The 23,296-nt window shown below is 40.3% G+C and overlaps 2 long non-coding RNA genes across 2 annotated transcripts; both read right to left on the reverse strand.

Annotated features, from left to right (window-relative positions):
- Positions 1 to 1,089: 1,089 nt before the first annotated feature.
- LOC133144081 (uncharacterized) lies at positions 1,090 to 2,542 on the reverse strand. The gene is made up of 3 exons (XR_009710592.1): positions 2,147 to 2,542; positions 1,926 to 2,006; positions 1,090 to 1,423 (listed from the first exon to the last, which is right to left on the reverse strand). It is a non-coding gene; the product is annotated as an uncharacterized LOC133144081 (long non-coding RNA).
- Positions 2,543 to 7,022: 4,480 nt separating this feature from the next.
- On the reverse strand, positions 7,023 to 8,019 carry LOC133144067 (uncharacterized). Its single transcript, XR_009710543.1, has 3 exons — positions 7,859 to 8,019; positions 7,630 to 7,773; positions 7,023 to 7,150 (listed from the first exon to the last, which is right to left on the reverse strand). It is a non-coding gene; the product is annotated as an uncharacterized LOC133144067 (long non-coding RNA).
- Positions 8,020 to 23,296: the final 15,277 nt, after the last annotated feature.

Genomic DNA, 23,296 nt, shown 5'->3' on the forward strand with positions numbered 1-23,296 from the left:
GAAAATGATAAGCGGGAAGAATAAAGAGTAAAATAATTAATGACGCCCAATGTGGGAATCGAACCCACTACAGGAAACTGGCTCGGGTTGACATTGCCATTAAGAATGAATGGGGAAATAAAAGGCACAAATTTGCTAATTACTTAAAAACGGTAAATGTTATGAACGCGAAAAATACTGGCAAGCGTGCCATGAATTTTTGGAACGTGTGAAAGGTTGAACGAGGTGAATCGGTTGAAGCATGTGGGAGTAGTTAGATGTCAAAAAAGTGGGAGGAATAAGTTGTTTAATAATAAAGTACAATATCAATGTGTGAAGGCCTTCGCCTTCACACAATAATAATAAAGTAAATGGAGTAGAATAACATATGTGTGAAGGCCATCGCCTTCACACAATAATAAAGTAAATGGAGTAGAATAACATATGTGTGAAGGCCTTCGCCTTCACACAACTAGAATTTTGCAATTTCTGGAGAAATTGCGTGTGAAGGCGAAATGTATGAATAACTTCTTCGGGGAATGCTGCCGAACGATGCTGAAACGAGTTGAATTACTTGAGAAATGTAGAAAATTTGGAGAATTTGTGGTGAATTTCAAAATTGAAAGTTTGGAATATTTGGTAAGTGGGAAGTTGTGGAATAGGTATGCAAAAGATGAACAGTTGAAAGTTGGAATGGGTTGAATGGGTTGAAAAATGTAGAAATTAGAGTAGAAAAATGAAATTTTGGAGAATTTGGTTGAATTTCAAATTTGGAATTTTGGTAAGTGGGAAGTTGTGGAATATGTAGGCAAAAGATGAACAGTTGAAAGTTGGAATAGGTAGAATCGGTTGAAAATTGTAGAATTTAGAGTAGAAAAACGAAATTTTAGAGAATTTCAAATTATTGGTAAGTGAGAAGTTGTGGAATAGTTAGGCATAAGATGCATGAGCTAAATGTTGAAACGGGTTGAATTGGTGGCAAAATGAATAAGTTAGAAAGGAAAAACGCTGTTAAATGACACTGAATGATGTAGACATGAAGTGGGATTGAGCTGAACCTGTTGATGTTGGGACAATACAAATAGGTTAAAAAAATTTGGAAACTGCAGGTGAATATGTACATTTTAGAAAAAGCAGTAAGCAAGAAAACCAATAAGCGAGTAAAAACAGTACATACGCAAGAAGTATTAGTCAACAAGAAACAGTCAGCAAGATAACTACTAAGAATCAAATCTGAATCTGTTCTTATTAGGCATAACAACATCTGCATGACAACATAACGTCCACCAGGTGTCAGTGCTGAGTGACAATTATTAGGCATGAGATGAACAGTTTAAAGTTGGAACATGTCGAAAAAGACATTCCTGTCCACAAAGCCCAGTGGAAAATAAGGATGCTGAGGCCAAAGATACTGCTGCTTTGACGTTGGGGATGTCTGGATAATCTGCAGTAAAATCAAAAACACCAAAAATAAATCCTCTATCCACATTAAAAGTAAAATAACATAGTTTATTTAAAAGTTGACAGAATTACATTGCATGTCCAATGAAAAAATATGCACATCTCTTGAAACTTGTTACAAATGTAAGGCTGTGTGTGCAATTGTTACAGACAGAAATGATTAAGACAGCTCATCCGCTATGCAACATATTTATTTTCAGCGTCCTCTGCTGGCAAAAATACATATTGCACTTGGGCGCATGCATTTCTTCCTCTAAATAGAAAACAAACCTTCCTATAAACCAAAAGTTCTGGGGAGGCAAGTGGCACATAATGTTGATCTTTCATTTATCAATGTATGCAAACGAATGGTTTTTATGTATTATCTATCCATTTACCTGGTCGTTTATTACACCCAAAATGTATAATAGCTTTTTCTATACGATAGACATCCATTGTACATTCTCATATTAACCTTGAGAGGGTTTAAAAAAATATTTACATACCATCTTTGTCGTTGCCTGATGGATCTGTCCAGGTTCCCCCTTGCTTAGTTGTGCGTTTTTTTGTTCGTGTCCACCGTGTTGCTTAAGGTGAGACATGGACAATGAAAATGTGAGTCGGCAGACAGTGCATATTTTCCTCACACTTTTTGACAAATCTATTTTCTGATTCACTGTCCACTCGGCAAGTTTGAAACTTGTGTGCTTTTTTTAGTAATACTTACCCCCTTGCGGTCGCAGTAAGTGCCTGGAACGCGTCCATGCTGCTGAGTTAACTTCTGCAATCTACTTTGTGGTGCCACCGCACATGAGATGATCGCATTCCGTATTGTTTTCTATGTTCTTTGGACAGCAGGCCAAAGAACGCTACCGTAAATTCTATCTATCAATCTAGAATGGGAAAACATGCGACATCTGAGAAACATTTTCGAAATAAACCATAGTATTCCAGAATACTAAGATAAAGACAGCAGAAGTTACAAATATCCCAAAATAAGGCATGGGTAAAATACCATTACTATAGATTAAAATAGATTAAAATCATATACTATACATTAATACCATTAACTACACATTGAAACAATATATTTGCAACTGTATTTGCTATAAACAAAATAATAAACTGGGTCACCTAAATCGACGTTGCCTCTCTCTCTCTCTCTCACGTGTAACGTCAGTGTTCCAACTTGGTGTCGTGGAGCCACGCCAGCATCTCTGGTTGCAAGTCGAAGAGGCCGGCCTCTGAGGGTGGTCTCTATAGGGGGCAGATGTTGATGAAGTGGTGAAATATATTATCATAATGTAATAAAAATGAATAAAATAAACAATTATTATTTTGTGCATTTAACTTTAAACTTTAATAGTAGAACATTTTAAACAGAACAAACAAGTAACACAAAATACAAACAACAGAACAAAAAAAAAAATTTACCACAAAAACCCCTCTAGGGGAAGATTAGGGCCATCGGGGAATTTTTGGTTCCACTCCTCTAATGGAACCATTCTGGTGGCATTGGTGGCGTCCACAAGCTCCACCTGTTCACCTTTGATTTTAAAGGCCACAAAGCGAAAGGGCTCTTCTTCCAGTTCCTGCGCAAAGAAATTTCATGACAATTTATTATGTTTGAAACACCACGAGAAAACATGATGGATGGATGGATGGATGGATGGATGGATGGATGGATGGATGGATGGATGGATGGGGTTGGGTAGGTAGGTAGGTAGGTAGGTAGGTAGGTAAGTAGGTAGGTAGGTATGTAGCTTGGTTAGATATAGATATATAAACAGACAGACAGACAGATAGACAGACAGACAGCTGTATCTGAGACAATATCCTACAAAGTTGGTGATCCAGATTTTGAGAAAACTCCTAAAGCATGAATCTGACTTCAACCTTAATGATGGTGAGCCACTGATAGCAGTGCATCCCAAGTAAATAACAGTATTGATTCAATTGAGAACGCCTTTGTTTATACACATAAAAAACTGCTTGCTTTAGGTACCTTTATTACAGTATTTTCTGTGGAGTGGAGCTCTACGCCACTAGAAGATGATGTTGTCGTGTGTGTCATGGACAGCCGCTGTCCAAGTTTGACATGGAAAAAGTTGGTTTCGCGCCATGTGAGGACCTTAATTTCTCTTTGATCCTGTAATGAAAATGACAAATTAGTACTAGTTGTTGAAATGTAGATCTAGGCTAAGGCAACATGATGCCCTAAGGGACCTTACTCAGGTGAAATGAGAGTGTGACAGATATCTTTACTGAGACACACACACACACTCAACTCTCTCTCTCTCTCTCTCTCTCTCTCTCTCTCTCTCTCTCTCTCTCTCTCTCGCGACACAATCAACAGATTAGCATTAGCAATACGCTATCGCAATACAACAACAAAAATCTGCTATAAAACTGCTCCTCAACCAATTGTTTCTTTGCAATTGTATTTGCAATACCGTAATTATTCTAATAATTATCGCCCATATTCTAATAACCGCCCTGTGTGTGTTAGCGATAGCATAAATAAAACATTGATACCTCTAATTATCGCCCATGCTGCTAAAAAATTCCCCCCAAAACTTACGTTTTCCTCCGCGACCACATGCCGACGTCATTGCGCAAGTTTAAATATGATTGATTTGACAGCCCGTTGAATGTCCCTTTTAAATTGTTTTTCTCCATAAACTATGATACATTTACACTCGTCACTCCGCAACAATATCCTCCTCACACAATTACGTTCTCGGGGCATGGGCTCGAACAAGATGATCGCGTTAATATGACGTGTACAACACGTGATATGCGACGGTAGCGTGTCGCATCGATAGAGCGTCAATTGACGCACCCCGCTGTTAGAGGTAGCTCAAAACAGCCGCTGTCCTCGTGTTAAGAACACCAGTTAGATACTACATAAGGAAAATATACATATTATCGCCCTTTTCAGTGCCCCTTGGCAATCGGACAATAATGGGTGATAATTGGAATAAATACGGTAATTTAATAAAACGGGTACCTTAAATGCACGGAAGACTTTGCTTGTAATGATTTTATACAGCCGCTAAGTGTCAGTGTCGAGCAACTGAATCAAGATCGCGATCGTATTTGCAATAGAAATATAATAAAACTAGGTCACTTAAATACGAAATATGACTTTGCTGGTAATGATTTTCAACATCCACCAGTGCTGAGCAACAGAATCAACAGAACTGTACTGCTTATCACCCATCATATTGCACATTTAGCAAAGTTTAGTAAAGACCTACTTACTTTTTTTCTGGTTTTGTTGTACCTTATGTGGTTATCAAGCCAGCCTATGAAAGGAAAACTAAATATGTCCAAATAAGTTGAATTTTGGTGTAGGAATATTCAATAATAATTGATCATAATTTAAAAAAAAAAACAGTTGGAAAAATATGGGGAGAAGACATATTAAAGTATCTATTGAATTGATACAACTAATACATTTAATATAATGATGCAATACACAATTTATACACGGACAACAAAATATAACTAAGTGGTGAAATATATTATCATAATTTAGATTAAATTAATTCAATTTAATAAAAATAAATAAAATAAACAATGACTATTTTGTGCATTTAAATTTAAACTTTAATCATAGAACATTTTAAACAGAACAACAAACAAGTAACAAGAAATACAAACAATAGAACAAAATATAAAACAAAATTACCACAAAAACCCCTCTGGGGGAAAATTAGGGCCCTCTGGGAATCTTTGGTTCCACTCAACCAAAGGGACGCTTTTGGTGGCATTGTTTTCATTTAGAAGCTCCACGTTGTCGCCTTTTATTTTGAAGGCCACAACATGAAACACTTCTTCCAGTTCCTGCGCAAAGAAATGTTTTGACAATTTATTATGGGTTTAAAACACCACGAGAAAACATGATGCATGGATGGCAGACAGGCAGACAGATAATAAACGTAAAACCTAAAACAATTTGATTAATTTCATGACCATAATCACAACCAAAATGATTTTATACAGTCAGGGAAGCAAGTGAAATTGTATGTCTTCCTGATAGAGCTGTATCTGAAACAAAATCTTACAAAATTGGTGATCCAGTTTTAGAGAAAACTCTAAAGCATGATTCTGACTTCAGCCTTGATGATGATGAGCCACTGATAGCAGTTTATCTCAAGTATGTATTTACCGGGTCGTTTACTACACCCAAAATGTATAATAGCTTTTTCCATACGATACAGACATCCATTGTACATTCTCATATTAACCTTGACCAGAGGATGTAAAAAGCATATTTACATACTATCTTTGTCGTTGCCTGATGGATCTGTCCAGGTTCCCCCTTGCTTAGTTGTGCGTTTTTTCATTCGTGTCCACCGTATTGCGTGTTGCTTAAGGTGAGTCAGTTCCACATGCACTATGAAAAATGTGCGTCGGCAGACAGTGCATATTTTCCTCACACTTTTTGACACATCTATTTTCTGCTTCACTGTCCACTAGGCAAGTTTGAAACTTGTGTGCTTTTTTTTTTAGTAATACTTACCCCCTTGCGGTCGCAGCAACTGCCTGGAACGCGTCCATGCTGCTGAGTTAACTTCTGCAATCCACTTTGTGGCGCCACCGCACATGAGATGATCGCATTCCGTATCGTTTTCTATGTTCTTTGGACAGCGGGCCAAAGAACGCTTTGACAGCACGTCGAATGTCCCTATTAAATTGTTTTTCTCCATAAACTATGATACAATTACACTCGTCACTCCACTACAATAGCCTCACACAATTACGTTATAGGTGTGTGCGCTCGAACAAGACGCATTCATATGACGTAAGCAACACGTGATGTGCGACGGTAACGTGTCGCATCGATGGAGCGTCAATTGACGCACTTGATTGTAAAATAAAGGTTTAAAAGGTTAAAATTTGATTGTAAAATAAAGGTTTAAAAGGTTAAAATTTGATTGTAAAATAAAGGTTTAAAAAGTTAAAAAGTCTCCTCTCAACCATAAGTTAATTTAAAAATGTAAAAAGTTAAAAGTTTTAAAAGTTATAATTTTAAAAAGTAAAAGTAACATTTTTAAAAATTAAAACGTTGAGTTAAGCTAGCATTTAAGTTAGTTAAGCTTATCACCCAATATAGTGCCAATATAGTGCACATTTAACAATGTTTAGTAAAAACCTAGTTACTTTTTTCCTGGTTTTGTTGTAGCTTATGTGGTTATCAAGCCAGACCATGAAAGGAAAACTAAATATGTAAGTTGTATTTTGGTGTAGCAATTGTCAATAATAATTTATCATAATTTTAAAAAATAGTTGGAAAAATATGGGGAGAAAAAAAAGGAAAGCATCTATTGAATTGATACAACTAATACATTTAATATAATGACTCAACACACAATTTATACACGGACAACTAAATATAACTAAGAGGTGAAATATATTATCATAATTTAGATTAAATTAATTCAATTTAATACAAAATAAATAAACAATAACTATTTTGTGCATTTAACTTTAAACTTTAATAATAGAACATTTTAAACAGAACAACAAACAAGAAATACAAACAATATAACAAAAAAATTTTTTACCACAAAAGCCCCTCTGGGGTAAGATTAGGGCCTTCGGGGAATCTTTCTTTCCACACTGTCAATGGAACCTTTTTGGTGGCATTGGTGGCGTCCAAAAGCTCCATGTCTTCACCTTTTATTTTAAAGGCCACAAATCGAAATGGCTCTTGTTCCAGTTCCTGCGCAAAGAAATTTCATGACAATTTATTGTGTTTAAAACTTCACGAGAAAACATGATGGGCAGATAGATAGATAGATAGATAGATAGATAGATAGATAGATAGATAGATAGATAGATAGATAGATAGATAGATAGATAGATAGATAGATAGATAGATAGATAGATAGATAGATAGATAGATAGATAGAAAACCTAAAACAATTTGATTAATTTCATGACCATAATCACAACCACAATGATTTTATACAGTCAAGGAAGCAAGTGAAAGTGTATGTCTTCCTGATAGAGCTGCATCTGAGACAAAATCTTATAAAGTTGGTGATCCAGATTTTGAGAAAACTCCCAAAGCGTGAATCTGACTTCAACCTTAGTGATGATGAGCCACTGATAGCAGTGCATCCCAAATAAATAACAGTGTTGATTCAATTTAGAATACCTTTGTTTATACACATGGGAAAAACAGCTTGCTTTAGGTACCTTGATCTCAGTATTTTCGGTGGAGTGGAGCTCCAGGCCACCGGAACACGATGTTTTCAGGTGCGTAAGAGACACCCGCTGTCCAACCGTTAGAACAAAAATGTTCGCCTCTCGCCACCTGACCACCTTTATTACCATTTGATCCTGTAATGAAAATGACAAATTAGTACTAGCTGTTGAAATGTCGATCTAGGCTACAATGACTAAGACAATAAAGCTAGAGAAATACTCAAGAAACTGGTGTCAAATTTCTGTCCTACAAAACCAGTGTCTTGCAGGTTTAGACGTCTCCCTCCTCTAATATGCATGATCGTCAGCAAACTTTGCACGGGTGATATTAGAGTGAGCTATCAAAAGCTTGGAAAGGATCAGGCCTTGAAGGCACCTTACTCAGGTGAAATGTGAGTGTGTGTGATGTATCCATATTTAGACACGCACATGCATGCACACGCACGCGCACGCACACACACACTAACACACACAGATAGTGTGACAGAGAGAGAGAGAACAATCAGTTTACTTTTTTTAAATAAATGATGCCTAATGGGACCACAGACCCACGTGACATCACCATCCTCATGGGGCGGATCTAAAAATGAAAAACAGATTAATCATCACTACTTCATGAAAGAGAGGGAGCGGAAAGAGAGAGAGATTGATCTTACAGCAGAGACAATGCCGTCTGTCGTGAAAAGGACACCCTCCTCATGGCGGATGTCCTTTAAGGCTCTGGCAATGCTTGGAGGGTACAGCAGAGCTGTCCCCCTCACCTCCAAATCTGGGGTCACTTCTATCGCCCCAGCCACATAAATGCCGGTGTTGTGCCGGGAGAGGAGGACCCCTTGTTCTTTTCCCCGGCCAAAATTAATAATTCGAAAGGTGCCTCCAACGGAGACATCAGAGGCTAAATTTTCAAAAAGAATCATTTTACACAAATGGTGGCCATCACAGAGGGCCACCACTGTATTACAGTGGGAAGCCTTAGCCTCCACCGTGCCATCCTCTTTAAGGGCCCATCTGGAAAATCGTGTTGATGTTTTTAAGGCCACCACTTTGGCCGTGACCGCCGCTGGCATTTGGTGGAGCGTCCACAGGTTTTCCATTCTGACAAAAAAAATGAAAATAATAACTGATCATCAGAGACATAATTACTATAGCACTTATATATGGTTGAATTAGTCTACATGATGACAGAAATCGGTTATAAAATAGCAGCCCTACCCTTTTAGAAGGACTATGGTTAATGTCCTAAATGGCTATTGTTTAATTGTTTTTGTCCTAAATGGCTATTGTTTAATTGTTTTTTGTTTGTTTTATTTATCTATGTATCTATGTATGTATCTATGTATGTATCTATGTATGTATCTATGTATGTATCTATGTATGTATCTATCTATCTATCTATCTATCTATCTATCTATCTATCTATCTATCTATCTATCTATCTATCTATCTATCTATCTATCTATCTATCTATCTATCTATCTATCATATATCTGTATATTTATTTATTTATTTATTTATTTATTTATTTATTATTTCCAATGAACTACTTCCAGTTTTGTGTATTTTGGAAGATGTTAAGAGTTGACTCCTTTGATCTACAATTTCATCCCCTACATAATTTGGGAAACTCAAATGTTGGCACCTGTGCATTTGTTCCCACAGTAAGCAAAGATTGATTTTCTATTTGTTATAGTGAAATAAACATCTGCAGCCAGAAACGGTGCTGAGAGTTGACTGATCTAGCCGCGCAACTCGCATGATTGACAGCGCCCTTTTTTTTTTTTCTGGCCGCGCACTAGTTCCCAGGCTTTTTTCCCACTTGCGGTATAGATCAAAAGAGGTGTCCATGCAGCCTTGTTAAGGCGGCATCACAATGTTAAATCACGTATACAACAATATTGCCAATTTATAATTGTACAAATAAGTTTATACAATATGACTCGGAATATTTGCTCATTTCGTTTTAGAGTACGCACTACTGAATGATATTTAGTCAAGACAACATGTACATTCACTGTCTGTCTCAAAAACTAAACCATTTGAAGAAATATATTGTTCGAGAGATGCTTACTAATGGATCAATTTTTTTGAGGACATAGGTAAAATATATATTATAATATACATTTGTAAGGTCATAGGACTAATTTAATAGTTTTACACTTGCCGTCGTGCGCGAGGTTTATTTCGTTTTTTTTCTTGAATATCAGCTCTTCTTCAACCAAATCGGTACAATTGTCATTAAACATTAAGAAACGGACCTGAAGACCTCTTACTCAAATTCGCGTGTACAGGCCTTTTAAGAAACATTTTAAAAGGCCTGTCTGTACACGCGGAAAAGTGAGGATGTTACTTAATTTTCACCCAGTTTAAAGTAGTAAATACTAATTTATAGAGTAACACAATGGTCTACAGTACAACACTAGACTACAAAGTGTTTATAAATGTTTTGGGAAAATCAAATTTCGGACTGGGTTGAGCGAGCTACTTACCTCTTTCGACGTCTGGGAAAGTCTGATGCGAACTTGTGTGCGCCCCAATATCTTTGCGGGTAGTGGGAAATTTCAGTGCAGGCTAAACAGATATGCAACATTTGGATATGCAACATTTGGATATGCAATCGATAAAAAGAGTGTCAGACACACATATCCCTGTAAATTCGTCTGAAATGTGACTAAACGATTGAGTGAACATGTTTCAGCACTTTAAGATTTTGTTCATGATATACTACGATCACAGTCCTTGTGAATTCAGATTTCTATGAACGTAGCACAACCCCGCCCCCATTCAACATTAATAAGATATTAATTACACACGGAAGAAAGAAAAATAATAACTGCTAAACACATCATGTGAATTGTGATTATACAATTGAGAGCTGTCAGTCATGGTCAAAACATATTTTCGACCATGATCGCGGTTCTAGAATAGAATAGAATACAATAGATCTTTATTTGTCATTGTCACCTGTACAACGAAATTTAAAAAGTGCCAACCGATCCGCGCATGAGATAAAAAAAAAATAGAATAAATAGAATAATTTAAAAAAAGTGTTTAGGAGCAGATTGTTCTCTCCGATCCACTCCGATAGCCGGACCACTTCGTCCCTGTAGGCAGACTCATCCCCCTTTGAGATGAGTCCCACCACGGTTGTGTCATCCGCAAATTTCACAATGATGTTGCTACGGTGGGCGGGGGTGCATGCATGTGTGTAGAGCGTGTAAAGCAGTGGGCTCAGTACGCAGCCCTGTGGGGAGCCGGTACCGAGACTGAGAGGTGTGGATGTATGACGGCCCACTCTCACCGTCTGGCTGCGACCCGTCAGGAACGTCATTCTCTGCGGCCAGATGTCGTTCACCAAATATAAATTGGGAATGACTACGTGGTGAAATACATGGGCATATGAACATAATGAATTAGTTTTCTTAAACGAATAAATGTCTGATTTGTGTATTTTGTAAGATGCTGAATGTTGACTCTTATCTAGCAGCGCAAATCTGCGTGCACGCGACTTTTCTAAAATTTAGAAAATGTATGTACACGCAAATGTCTAGTAAATGAAATGTGAGGATATAGGAATACTTAATAATTTTCACAAAGTTTAAAGTGGCGAGTAATAATTTCCACAATAACACCGAACCGCAATAGTTTACAGAGCACCGGCTCTGATTGGCTACCATAACGCTGCCTTAGCCAACCGCTCACATAATTGGGCGCTGGCTTAGACAACCGCTCACGTAATTGGGCGCTGCCTTAGCCAATCGCTCACCGACTTATTACGTTAACCCGGAAACTCCTGATTTTGGGAGGAATTAGTTGTTTTTTTTAATGGAATCAAAGAAGTAATACAAGAAATAATATAAACAACTTTCGGAAACTCTGAAAAAGTATGAATAAATTGGGCTTGACTCGAAAGTGTTCAAATTCATGTTAAAAAAGTTAAAGTCCCAATGATCGTCACACACACACATCTGGGTGTGGTGAAATTTGTCCTCTGCATTTAAAACATCCCCGTGTGATTTTAATCCATCCCCTGGGGGAGAGGGGAGCAGTGAGGAGCAGCGGTGCCGCACTCGGGAATCAGTTGGTGATCTAAACCCCCAATTCCAACCCTTAATGCTGAGTGCCAAGCAGGGAGGCAATGGGCCCCATTTTTATAGTCTTTGGTATGACCCGGGCGGGGTTTGAACCCACAACCTTCCAGTCTCAGGGAGGACACTCTACCACTGGCCACTGAGCTGTTTAAATATTGGAAACAAAATATAATAAATCACACACAAGAGAAGAAAAGAAATTGTGCTTTTTGGGACAAAATACAGGTTTTTTAATTGAATCAAAGAAGTAATGCAAGAAATATAATGAATAACTTTCAGAAACGCTGAAGACATACAAATAAAAACATATCAAGTATATTACTGATTCAATAGATAATAAACATAAAAATGATTAACGACAACGAACAAAGACTGCTCCATGTTAAGGAGCACTGGGTAGGAGGGTGCGGGTTCGATTCCACCTCCGGCCCTCCATGTGTGGAGTTTGCATGTTCTCCCCAGGCTGCGTGGGTTTTCTCCGGGCACTCCAGTTTCCTCCCACATCCCAAATACATGCTTGGTAGGCCGATTGAAGACTGAAGTGCGAGTGCAAATGGTTGTTTGTCTCTGTGTGCCCTGCGATTGGCTGGCAACCGGTTCAGGGCGTCCCCCGCCTACTGCCCGATGACGGCTGGGATAGGATCCAGCACGCCCGCGTGGGGACTAAGCAGTTCAGAGAATGAATGGATGGATGTTATGTTAATTTCAGTGTTATTTTTTAAGAGTTTAAGTGCAACATGATTGTAGACGCTGTTATACAAAAGATAATGCAAATATAATTTGAGGCAAAAAAATATAATAAATAAATAAATAAATAAATGGATGAATGAATGAATGAATGAATGAGAACAGAAAACAGACTGTATCTGAGGCTTAGTAGAGTAAAATCAGAGGCTTCCGACTGTTAAAGGCCAAGCTGTTCTTTGTCTGCATTTCTGGATGCGTGTAGAACCACAGGCAAGACCCAAGAACATACTAAAAAAAAACATGAAAGATGTGTTGAGGAAAAGGAGCAAAATGCTTCATGAAAATGTTCCTTGATGGTTACTCACAGAAGAATCAGAAGAAGTCCTGTGTGTTACCATGCTGGTTTGGGAGTTTGTGTTTCATGATGCTGGCCTCCGTTGTACAGGTCTTTTGGGAAGTCTTGGCTCTCCCTGTGCTATAATATAACATCATAATTAATTCATTTTGAAAAATCACATTACAATACAGTCATACATAAAGCATATGTACAACTTGTGTCCATCTTGAGTGAATGATATGAACACATTCAATTTGGAATCACAATTACTTACGTGTTGCTTGGAGTCAATAGAAAAGGAGAATAACACTGGTCCCATGGATCTTCTTAAAATTTCGGTCATTTTTTTGGCGAGACAGGCCAGGTCTCATCAAGGCTGAGTACCAAGGTGGCCAAACAAATGGTCTAGACAAATGGAGCATGTGGAGCCACACGCAACATAAAAAACTGAAGAAGAAAAAACATAGAGGTGGTTGAGGACATGAGTTGAAAAAGACATTCAAAATTAAAGAGAGTGTTTTGTAACAATAGTCAATAATAATTGGCTACTTACAGAGGAATGAGAAGTCCTGCTTCTTGCCACCCTGGTTTGGGAGTCTCTCTCTCTCTCTCTCTCTCTCTCTCTCTCTCTCTCTCTCTCTCTCTCTCTCTTTCTCGTGTAACGTCAGCGCTCCAACTTGGTGTCGTGGAGCCACGCCAGCATCTCTGGTCCCAGGTCGAAGAGGCCGGCCTCTCAGGGTGGTCTATATGTTGGTGTAGGTGTTGATGGTGTGGTCGGCTGTCTGCTCGAGGGCTCCGCACTCGCATGCCGCACTGTCCGCCAGACCCCACTAGACATGTTGAAGCGCCCAACACCAGTTCTTAAGCGGTTCAGTGTGGTCCACTGCTGGCGAGGTAGTTCGTCTCCTCCTATGGCCCCGTCTCCTGGTTCCCAGACATAACTGTGCATGAGGGAGGGGCCAGCTGCCTCCCACTCCTGCTTCCAAGCTGCTGCCAGCCAGGCATCTCTGGAGATGTCTTCAGGGATGGAATTGAGCATCTCTTGTGCTGCCATGTTGTAGGTGTGGCGTGCCTTGAGTCTGCTTGGGAGTCATTCGTCCATGATGAATGTTTTTGCATGCTCAAGGTCTTTGTGGAGAAAAAAGGACAATCCAGCAAAGTTGATTGAAAATGTATGATTCTACAGAGGGCTTACACAAGCAATTTTATAATTACATTACAATAAGTTGATATGTCATGCCTACCTCTGGCCTCCATTCTGGGATGAACTGCTTTCGCCAGATAAAAACTGTTAAAATACAAAAGAGTGAAATAGCAGCATTTACTCTCTTTAGAAAGAAAGGAAAAAACATGTTTCATGACGAGCAACTTACCTCATCTGTTTTCTGTTCTCGCCTCGTGATTATGACATTCAAAAAAATTCAAAATAAAAGTTCAAAACAATTAAAAAATTAAAATGTAAAAGGCCTTCCCTTAACTCATCTTTAAAATTTGATTGTAAAATAAAGGTTTAAAAGGTTAAAATTTGATTGTAAAATAAAGGTTTAAAAGGTTAAAATTTGATTGTAAAATAAAGGTTTAAAAAGTTAAAAAGTCTCCTCTCAACCATAAGTTAATTTAAAAAGTTAAAAGTTTTAAAAGCTAAAATTTTAAAAAGTAAAAGTAACATTTTTAAAAATTAAAACGTTGAGTTAAGGGGAGGCTTTTTAAAAATAAAAAGTTGAGTTAAGGGAAGGCTTTTTAAAAATTAAAAAGTTGAGTTAAGGGAAGGCTTTTTGAAATTTTAAAAAGCATTTGCCTTCCCTTAACTCAACGTGATTCCTCACCGACCCCCAACCACTATTCCATCTCACCCTACAGGACTATCTTCCCACCATAGACATGAGGTCCTATCTGCAGAAAACATAAAGTATGTCATACATAGGTCTGTAGTTATTTTTTATTTTGAGTTTTCAGGTTTCTTTCATTTGTCATTTTGAGCAACCTTCGCCCCATATCCCATCTCACCTAAAGGCAACAAATCACCCACCACATCCCACCACTAATATTATACACTTACGACAACGTTCACGTTCTGATTTCCATCCTTTTTGCAAATGCTGAACCACATGATTTAGCTGTGACTTACCTTTCAGTGGCCAAAACACAGAAAACAGGATTGTGATAGCTGTAGTACGTTTGCAAGACACCTGAATGAAGAGCACACTGAGGTCGAGAGACAAAAATTAGGTCAAGCAATGTGTTTTTGTCAGTGGTAGCAGTGGTTATGAGTTGCGTGTAACCTGTTGAGCGAAACAAATCGAGAATGGGCTTGAATGAGGCAGATAGCATATCTTCATTAAAATCTCCACATACCAAGATCTGATGATGGTCCATTACTTCAAGGTACCGCAAGAGATTTCCCAAGCTTGGCAGAAAAGTGCGCAGACTGTTGCCTGGAGGCCTGTAAACGGCAGCAATCAACACATTGAGGGGAGCTTCAAGTTTCACCACAACAAATTCAATGTCGGTCACACCCTGTATGTATTTCTTTTCCTGGGCTGCAATGTGACTTTTGACACAAATACCTACGCCGCCACCAAGTTTCGTCGCCAAGTCAGGACAGTTTGTGTAAGAATCTCTTCGGTTCCTGTGAAACATTGTGAAGCCTTCCAAGCAGGCACGTCCATCAGCCACAGATCCTTGAAGGTGTGTCTCCGTGAAGCACAAAACATCAGCAAAGTGCAGCTCGTGGTGGCACCTGATGTCCTGCACATGACAAGACAGCCCTTCGGTGTTATGATGGACGACAACCAGGTGATTTGCTCGATCTACCGACGGCATCACGTGAAGGAGGGGCATCACGCTCTCCAAAGAATCCTCTGCCATCTCAGCAAGAGCAGCAGTGATTTCCGGATTTGCATGAAGTCTTCTCTCGTCCATATGCAGAATATGCAGACCGCTGAGCGAAGTCACTCTACTCAGAGCTACGTACCCCATGCCGTGTTCGAAAACGCCTTTCAGCGAAACAGGAGCCTCTGATGTTGTCATGCCTTGTACCTTGTGGATCGTGCAGGCAAAAGCAAGCTTGATGGGAAACTGTCGGCGCGTCACTCCAGGCTTTTTCAGCTTTTCCTCCTGTCTGTCAATGTACACACGGTTAGCGGCACGCGCTGTGTTACTCACATGATCAAGTTCCAACCCAACTTTCTTTACACGGGCTTCATTCGGATAGTTGACCAATTCCACAATTTTTGCAAACGTCCCGTTGCACAGACCTGCTTGAACATCAAAATTACGCGTGAGCATAACACGAGCACCGAGGGCAACTCTGATCGAGTCCGGGAGCTCGCTCTTAGCGCCTTGCACAGGGAAAGTTTGCCTCGCCATTCTGCCAGTTCGTTTGTCCTTCTTGTAGTCATCTGCATCAATTTGTACAATGTCCTTATGAAGCATATTCAGCATCGCAGAGTTATGGCCATCTACCTGTTTATTGGTGGCAAAAACATGCAGAATATGACTTGGACACATTTCTGGAGAAGTGTACCTTGTAGCAAGAAGAGCTCTATCCAGTTCCGAAAGTTCATCAGACTTTTCCTTCACCCGGAGTCGGTTCAGCAGTTCAGCAAAGGCAACATCGTCTTTCTGCCTCATGATGGCGGTGAGCGTGATCTTTTTGAAGTTGTCACGCCAGTGGTCCAGCCTAGTAGGATCGTACACGCATAGCGGTTTGGACTGTCTCACGGGAGGGAGCTGAAAGAAATCTCCAACAGCAAGAACAGACATGCCACCAAAAGGTAAATTGATGCCTTTGATTTGTATCAACCTGGCATTCACGTAGGCAAAGAGGTCTTTGGACACCATGGAAATCTCGTCGATGATGAGTATTTGGGCGATCGACAGCTCGGCTCTGACTTCGTCCAGTTTATTGCCCAGGCCGTGGTACGGGGGTTTGAGACTTCTCGGCAGTTTGAGCAGACAATGCAAAGTTGTCCCAGAAATGTTGAATGCCGCCGTGCCAGTGAAGGCTGCGAGAACAACCGTCTGTTTGGAAATGTCGGCCTCCTCAGCCAGTCGTGGTAGTCTCTGCAGTATTTTGGTAGCCTCTGCGTGGATACACTTGATGAGATGCGATTTGCCGGTCCCGGCGCCACCGTTGATGTGGTAGAAGAACTGCTCAATGGGCTTTGAGCTACACACACGTTTTATGCACCAATCTCTGACCTTGTAGAAAACAGACGCTTGCTTTTGGTTCAGGTTCCGATACATGTCACGTAACACAGCGGGATCGATGGCAGCAGCCTCTGTCGCAATGGAAATTGCAGATGTTTCTGACCTTACGTTATAGTCCGGGACATTTTCCTCCACGTTGTCATTTGGTTCATCTCTTGCGTTGTTTTCCTCAATGCATTCGAGTCTTTGCAACTCGCTCTCAGGAGCCAGGTGGCACCATTCGTTTATGACGAGCCCGCTCTCCTCCACCTCTTGGATGGCATCGTCAATGTCTTTACTGTGTTTCTCATACCTTTCTCTGTTCCTTTTGACAATTTCGCACACACGCTCCACAGAGTCGTTATATGGTAACTGTACACAGGCATGATCATGAAACAACTGATATGAGGGACAGCGTTCAGATTTTAACTGGCAATTAGCACGATAAGGCAGGTACAGCTTGAGCAAGGAGCAGTAATATTCCTCTGGATTCTTTTGTTCTGAGAATTTGCAGTATTTGACGACCGCAGCTTTTTCTTTTCTTTTCTGGACAAAGCCCATGTCGTTCAGCAGAGGCAAAACATTTTTCCCTTTTACCTGTTTGCCATAAACAATTCTGCATGTTGATGCAAAATCAGCCAAGCACATCACTTCAAAGTCCTCCGTTTGGGGTCTGCTTTTATATTTGTCTGGCAGGCCAGTCATCCACACTTCATGAGACTCCTGCGTTTTGCCCTCAAGGAGCGAGAGAGGATAACTCATTTTCAGCGGATTGTCACTCGTTTGTACAAATACCACACTGCGAGAGGACTGTTTCATATGCAAGCCGCACGCGCGTGCGACACACTCCTGAGCACTCACTTCTCTTTTCTTTGAGTACGCTTGCATGGTTTGTTTCATTTCATCGCTCTCATTGACATTTTCATTGCGTGAGTTTTCAATAACAGATTTCAGGTATTGACTCAGACCGTGTTCAGCTTTGCTGATGTAGCTGCAGATGTATGCGATGCACGAATAGGCATTCAGAATGTACTGGATGTCCAAGTTGGCATCCCAGGCAAGAAGCAAATGGCGGTTGTAGTTGTTCACCCAGCAGTCTTTTGGATCTCGCTTGAGCACAACAGAACTCTTTGAGGCGGTCATGTACAAACACTCCACGTACTCAGCATCAGTGAGCTCGCATTTAGCCAAAAGCTGCGGCAAAGTCAGGGATGAGGTTTCAGGTTCATTCAGCAAACGCTGCACACGAACAAGCTTGTCATTTGCCACCACCTGCTTCTCCTTGTGTTGATCTTGATTTTCACAGGTTACAGGTGTGATGATCATTGTGGTTTCGCACGGTGGTCTGGGAAAACCAAATCGGCAGTTTGCACCTTGGTGTTTGACGCACGTTTTGGTGTGACCTTTGCTGTGCATCTGAACTTCTGTGACTTTTTTATACAACTCGGGTTCCTTTTCTGGGTCCGGCAGCTGAGCCGAGATGTAGCGAGACACAAAATCACAGATAGCTCCTTCTGAGGCTTCCTCAAATACAGGGGCATCTTTAACCCAAATGAGGCAATGAATGTGAGGACTCCCTCTGTGCTAAAACTCCAATCTGTAAAAGTAGTCGACGACTTCACCAATCGGTCGTGCCGGAGAGAGGATCAAATCTCTGAACAGAGCTTCCACACGTTTGTCAAACATGCGCATTGTCGTCACTGGATTGCTGCGTAGAATTTCACACTTGGTGGCCCAGTCAAGTTCAGCAAAATCCACCACCTCACCTTGTTGCGCTTTAATGGCAGTGATGACCTCTTCCCAACGCATTTCGGCAGCAGAAAATGTGCAAAAGAATGTGGGTGTACCCAGCTGTCGGATCATTGCAAAAAGATCTTTGGTGGTTCTTTCCCAATAGGCTGGCGTGCCTCTCAGGGGCGTCATGAAACGGACTGCATCTTTGCTGCGCACCAGTTTTTCAACTTCACGTTTGTCCTGCAGCATAGCATTGTTTATCCTCCGACCATCCCTGGTAAAAGGTTTACCTTTGCGTAGCTGGATTCTCATGCTTGATGTTGCCAGGTAAATTTCAGTCACAAACTGAGCGAAAAACAAATAGTTTGTATCACGAGCAAAACGTTCATCCACACAACACAGACGTGTTTTGAAATATTTGCTTGGTGTGACTTTTATTTGTCTCTCTTCATCAAGGGTGTTTTGTCCAGTTGGAAACTGCACTGGAAATGCCATGGCCTCAAGTTTGGGAGTCCTGAAAAAGCTTACGGGGTTATTTCTTTCTGCAGGAGCCACACAGTAAATGCCTTGTGTAAAACTCATAATTTCCTCTGACACATCATTTGGTTGGAGACATGACTCCAGGATAACCCCACCGTTTGGTGCATCACCTTCTTCCACATTTTCAGCACTCTGTTGTTTTTGCACATTACCACGAGGATCGTTCTGTGAGTCACTGTTCAATTCACAGAGAGCATCCCTCTCAAATGTGTGGATTGCCTCGAGGTCTTCCTCATTGTAGTCACTTTCGTTCATTTCGTCTTCATCAGAGCTGCTCTCATCATCAGTGAGCGTCAGGTCACAAAGGTCAGCATCGTCGCGAATGGTGATGTTTCTGTACTGCGGATGAATTTGTTTCAGTTTTATCAGGGCACTCATTAACTTCGACCAAGTGACAGTTTGAAATATCTTATGTCCTTTGTAACAAAGTCGTCTTTTCAGTTTCACTCTCAACACCTGAGACCTACTTCTTAGTCTGGGCAAGACATTGACCGTTTCTTCCACTTCTGATGGTACACACACAACATTCCCACGGATGGCTCGTTGTTGACCCTTTGGCAGAGGGACGATTTTGGCAAATGAAATGCATTTTGAAACGAGATGTCTTTCCAGAATATTCAGATCACACAGTTCAGTGGGAACGTCTGCAAGTTGGAGATTGTTACTTACAGCAAGTGCTGGCATTTTACCATCTTTGAGATGTGCATGGCAGGTGTGGCATATCCACTCCATTTTTCTCTCATCCGGTACTTTGCAGCATGTGTTACATTCACGATTACAAACATGAACAAACCTTCGTGTAAGGCAACTTGCAACAATGTCCTTGTTTTTCTTATATTGGATCAGGTGGCGTACTTGATTGGGAAATAATGCTCTGTGGCAAACTGTGCAAACAAAAGTCGGTCCATTTTTTACCTGTTCTTGGAATAGCGCAACAGCTTTCATGATTGCGCAGTCGTTTCTCTCTTTACATAATCTGTTGATAACTCTGTATTTTTGTAGCAGTTTCGTTGCAGTGCGCATTGCATCTGTCCTCATTGATGAATGTTTGGCTTTCCAGTGCAAACTCATGTTTTCCTTCTGCTTGGATCTGAAGGTAGGGTCCTGTGCGTAACGTTCTTTGATGTAAGAACGCTGTTTGCACCTAAATTCCTCGTCATGACCGTATCTCTCCTTGATATAGGAACACATTTTGGTCCGAAATTGATCATCCTGACTGTATCTCTGCTTGATATATTCGCGCTGTTTCATCTTAATTGTGTCATGTTTGCAATAGCGGTCGACTCCAAACTTTTGTTTTACACGGAAATCAGGGTCTTGCTGGTAGCGAGTCACTATGTAAGACTTTTTACGTTGTCTAATCTCTGGAGTTTGGCAGTATCTTTCCTTACTTTTCATGTTTGCGTTTATTCGCCTTGTTTCTTGTTTTGTGAGTCTCGCCATAGCATTATCATTGATCTTTTCTTGAGCTTGAGTTCGTCTTTGAAATGTTTTCCTTTTGGATTTTGCAATTTTCAACACATTTCGTGTTTGTTTTTGCTGTGTACATACCAACTCACTGTTGTCATGTACCCCTTCAATGGACTCGTGTTTGCTAGCACATGGTCTGGACTCAGCCGTCACCATACGCTGGGTCATCTCAGCAGCAGACTGGCTTAACAAATCCTTGTGCGTTGTCAAAAGAGATGCTTCTGCATCAGTCGCCATTTCACGGTCACTTGCATTGTCAACAGGTTGAAACCTTACCGGCATCAATTCATATTGAGTAGTGGGAGCGGCACCAGCCAGAGTGAAAACCTGTATGAGCTTATCTATCAGATCGTTCAAACATGTAAAAAGCATCATGACAGCTGTACCACACGGTGCACCGGAGAGCGGAGGGAGCCCATCACGTTCTCTGGCGTGTGGATCAAAATAGCCATATCTGCCTTGGTGGTTTCGGAAAACAGCAATAAACAATGAATTCATAACCAAAAGAGCATAATTTACCTCTGACACCAGGCACTGAAGTCCGTCACAGAGCATCATAAATGCCACATCAGCAATAGCGGATTTGAAAAGACCATACATTGACTGATACTTTATTAACACATGCTGTTTGTGCAAGCCATTCACAATGGATGGGATTTCATCGGTTGCCAAATGATGATGTTCGTACCGTCCTTCTGCTTTCAGCACAGCCACAGTAGCCACATAGAGCTCATTGCCTCGATCGAGAACAAGGTCCAGGTGAGCACTGGTCACATTCTCTATCTCCTGCAGGAAAGCTAGAAATGTAGCAGAGTTTGCAGCACACTGACTGTTTCTGGAATCGGCATACTTTGGATGATCTTGACTGTAGGATGCCAAAACACATGTTACAGGATCATGAGATGTAGACATCATTACCTCCATAGAGTCTTCAGGTTCAATGGCCATCAATTCTTTGGCAGTTGTTGGTTTATCTGCACTTCCAGAGTCTGTGTTGTTTTTACGCTGTTGCCAGCTTACCTTGGCAGCTTGCGCCTTCTTGCTTTTGCGTGGCATGGCTCGTGTCTTGCACTTTTCCCAATTGGATTCCACACAACAGGTAATAAAGAAGTCTCAACAGTCAGGCCCCGATGCAAGGGGATTAATTTCAATGCACAGCCCAAAAAGGGTTTTTGTCTTATCCACACCACAAATCGTCTTATCCACAAGTCAGATTGTCTTATCCACACATCAGATTGTCTTATCCACACATCAGATTGTCTTATCAACACCACAAGATGGACAGTGAGTGAAAGAAGTCAGAGACAAAAGGTGGAGCAGCGATAAAGAGGGTTGGGGTGGGTTGGGGTGGGTTGGGACTCAGTCGGCAGCCTGGGGAGAAGGGGTACAAAAAGCATAAAAGTCAACCACAGTGTTAAATATTTGTTACAACGGTACCATCTTTCTACTTCTCTCGTAATTCACGTCAGCTTTAAAAATGGTGGCACTGCAACCTTATTTTTACTGTCACTGCTGAACCGCCGTATACTAGAAATTGACTTAAACTAAATTTGCATGACAATTTATAATAAAATGTGAAATTCGGTTAGCAATTCTTTGCAGAAAAACATGTTTATTATGTGGCCACATAAAATGAATGATAAAATGCACAACAGTAAATGCTAAAAGATTGTAATATTCCTAACAATAGCATTTGTACATTAAATGTATAAACGCATTTACAAACAGGTGACAGGATCTCTGCATCTAATTGTATGTTGTACAAAGAACAAACAGCATTTTTTACAGTTAAACATCACTATGAAACTTTTATTGCATAATGGGTGGAAGCATGGTTAGCTGGCTGGATATAATCCGCACTTCACCTTTGGTCAAAGCGAATGAACTCTGCAAACAGAGAAAAAGAGAATCAGTTATTGAACTTGAACATACATCTGCGTACAAAAACCATACAAAATGTCGCAGGACTATTTAAAATATACACATTTTGATATTTTAAATATTTTTAGCATACAATCTACTTAACCAAAATTAAGCAAAATCAGAACATAAACATTTGAATATGATTCACTTCAAACACATCCACACAGTGGTCACAACTGGGGATGCTCCTGTCACCATACAAACCCATCCAAACCAATGAAAAATAAATTTGAGAACTAGTCGCTATTTGCACACAACACGACTGAAGAGTCACAATGTTAGAAACAGCATCTCAAAGAAATAACCCTAGAACGTATTTATATATGCTTTGTAATGATAGCAGAAGTAAAAAGACTGCCTCATAAAAGTCGTTGAAAATTGAACAAGCTACCACTTGTTTTTGAAGGACATGCAGTGGCGATGAAAAAAGCATTGCAGTCTAGCTCGGCAGGTATTCAAAGGCCGTAAAATGTTTCAAAATGTGAGGGATTGATGTATGAAATTATAATGTTGACAAACAAGTCTGACTCTTGCAGTAATTTGGATAATCGATTTTATATATATATATTTTTTTTATTGTTTACACTGCAACGAAGCGACAGCATCACATCCGTTTTTTAATGTCACTTGGGTGACACCTAGTGTTCAAATTGGGAAGTAACAGTTTGGACAACGTGTAAAGCACCAC

The sequence above is a fragment of the Syngnathus typhle genome, linkage group LG20 (genome assembly GCF_033458585.1).
Source record: "Syngnathus typhle isolate RoL2023-S1 ecotype Sweden linkage group LG20, RoL_Styp_1.0, whole genome shotgun sequence".
In the NCBI taxonomy this organism is placed as follows: Eukaryota; Metazoa; Chordata; class Actinopteri; order Syngnathiformes; family Syngnathidae; genus Syngnathus; species Syngnathus typhle.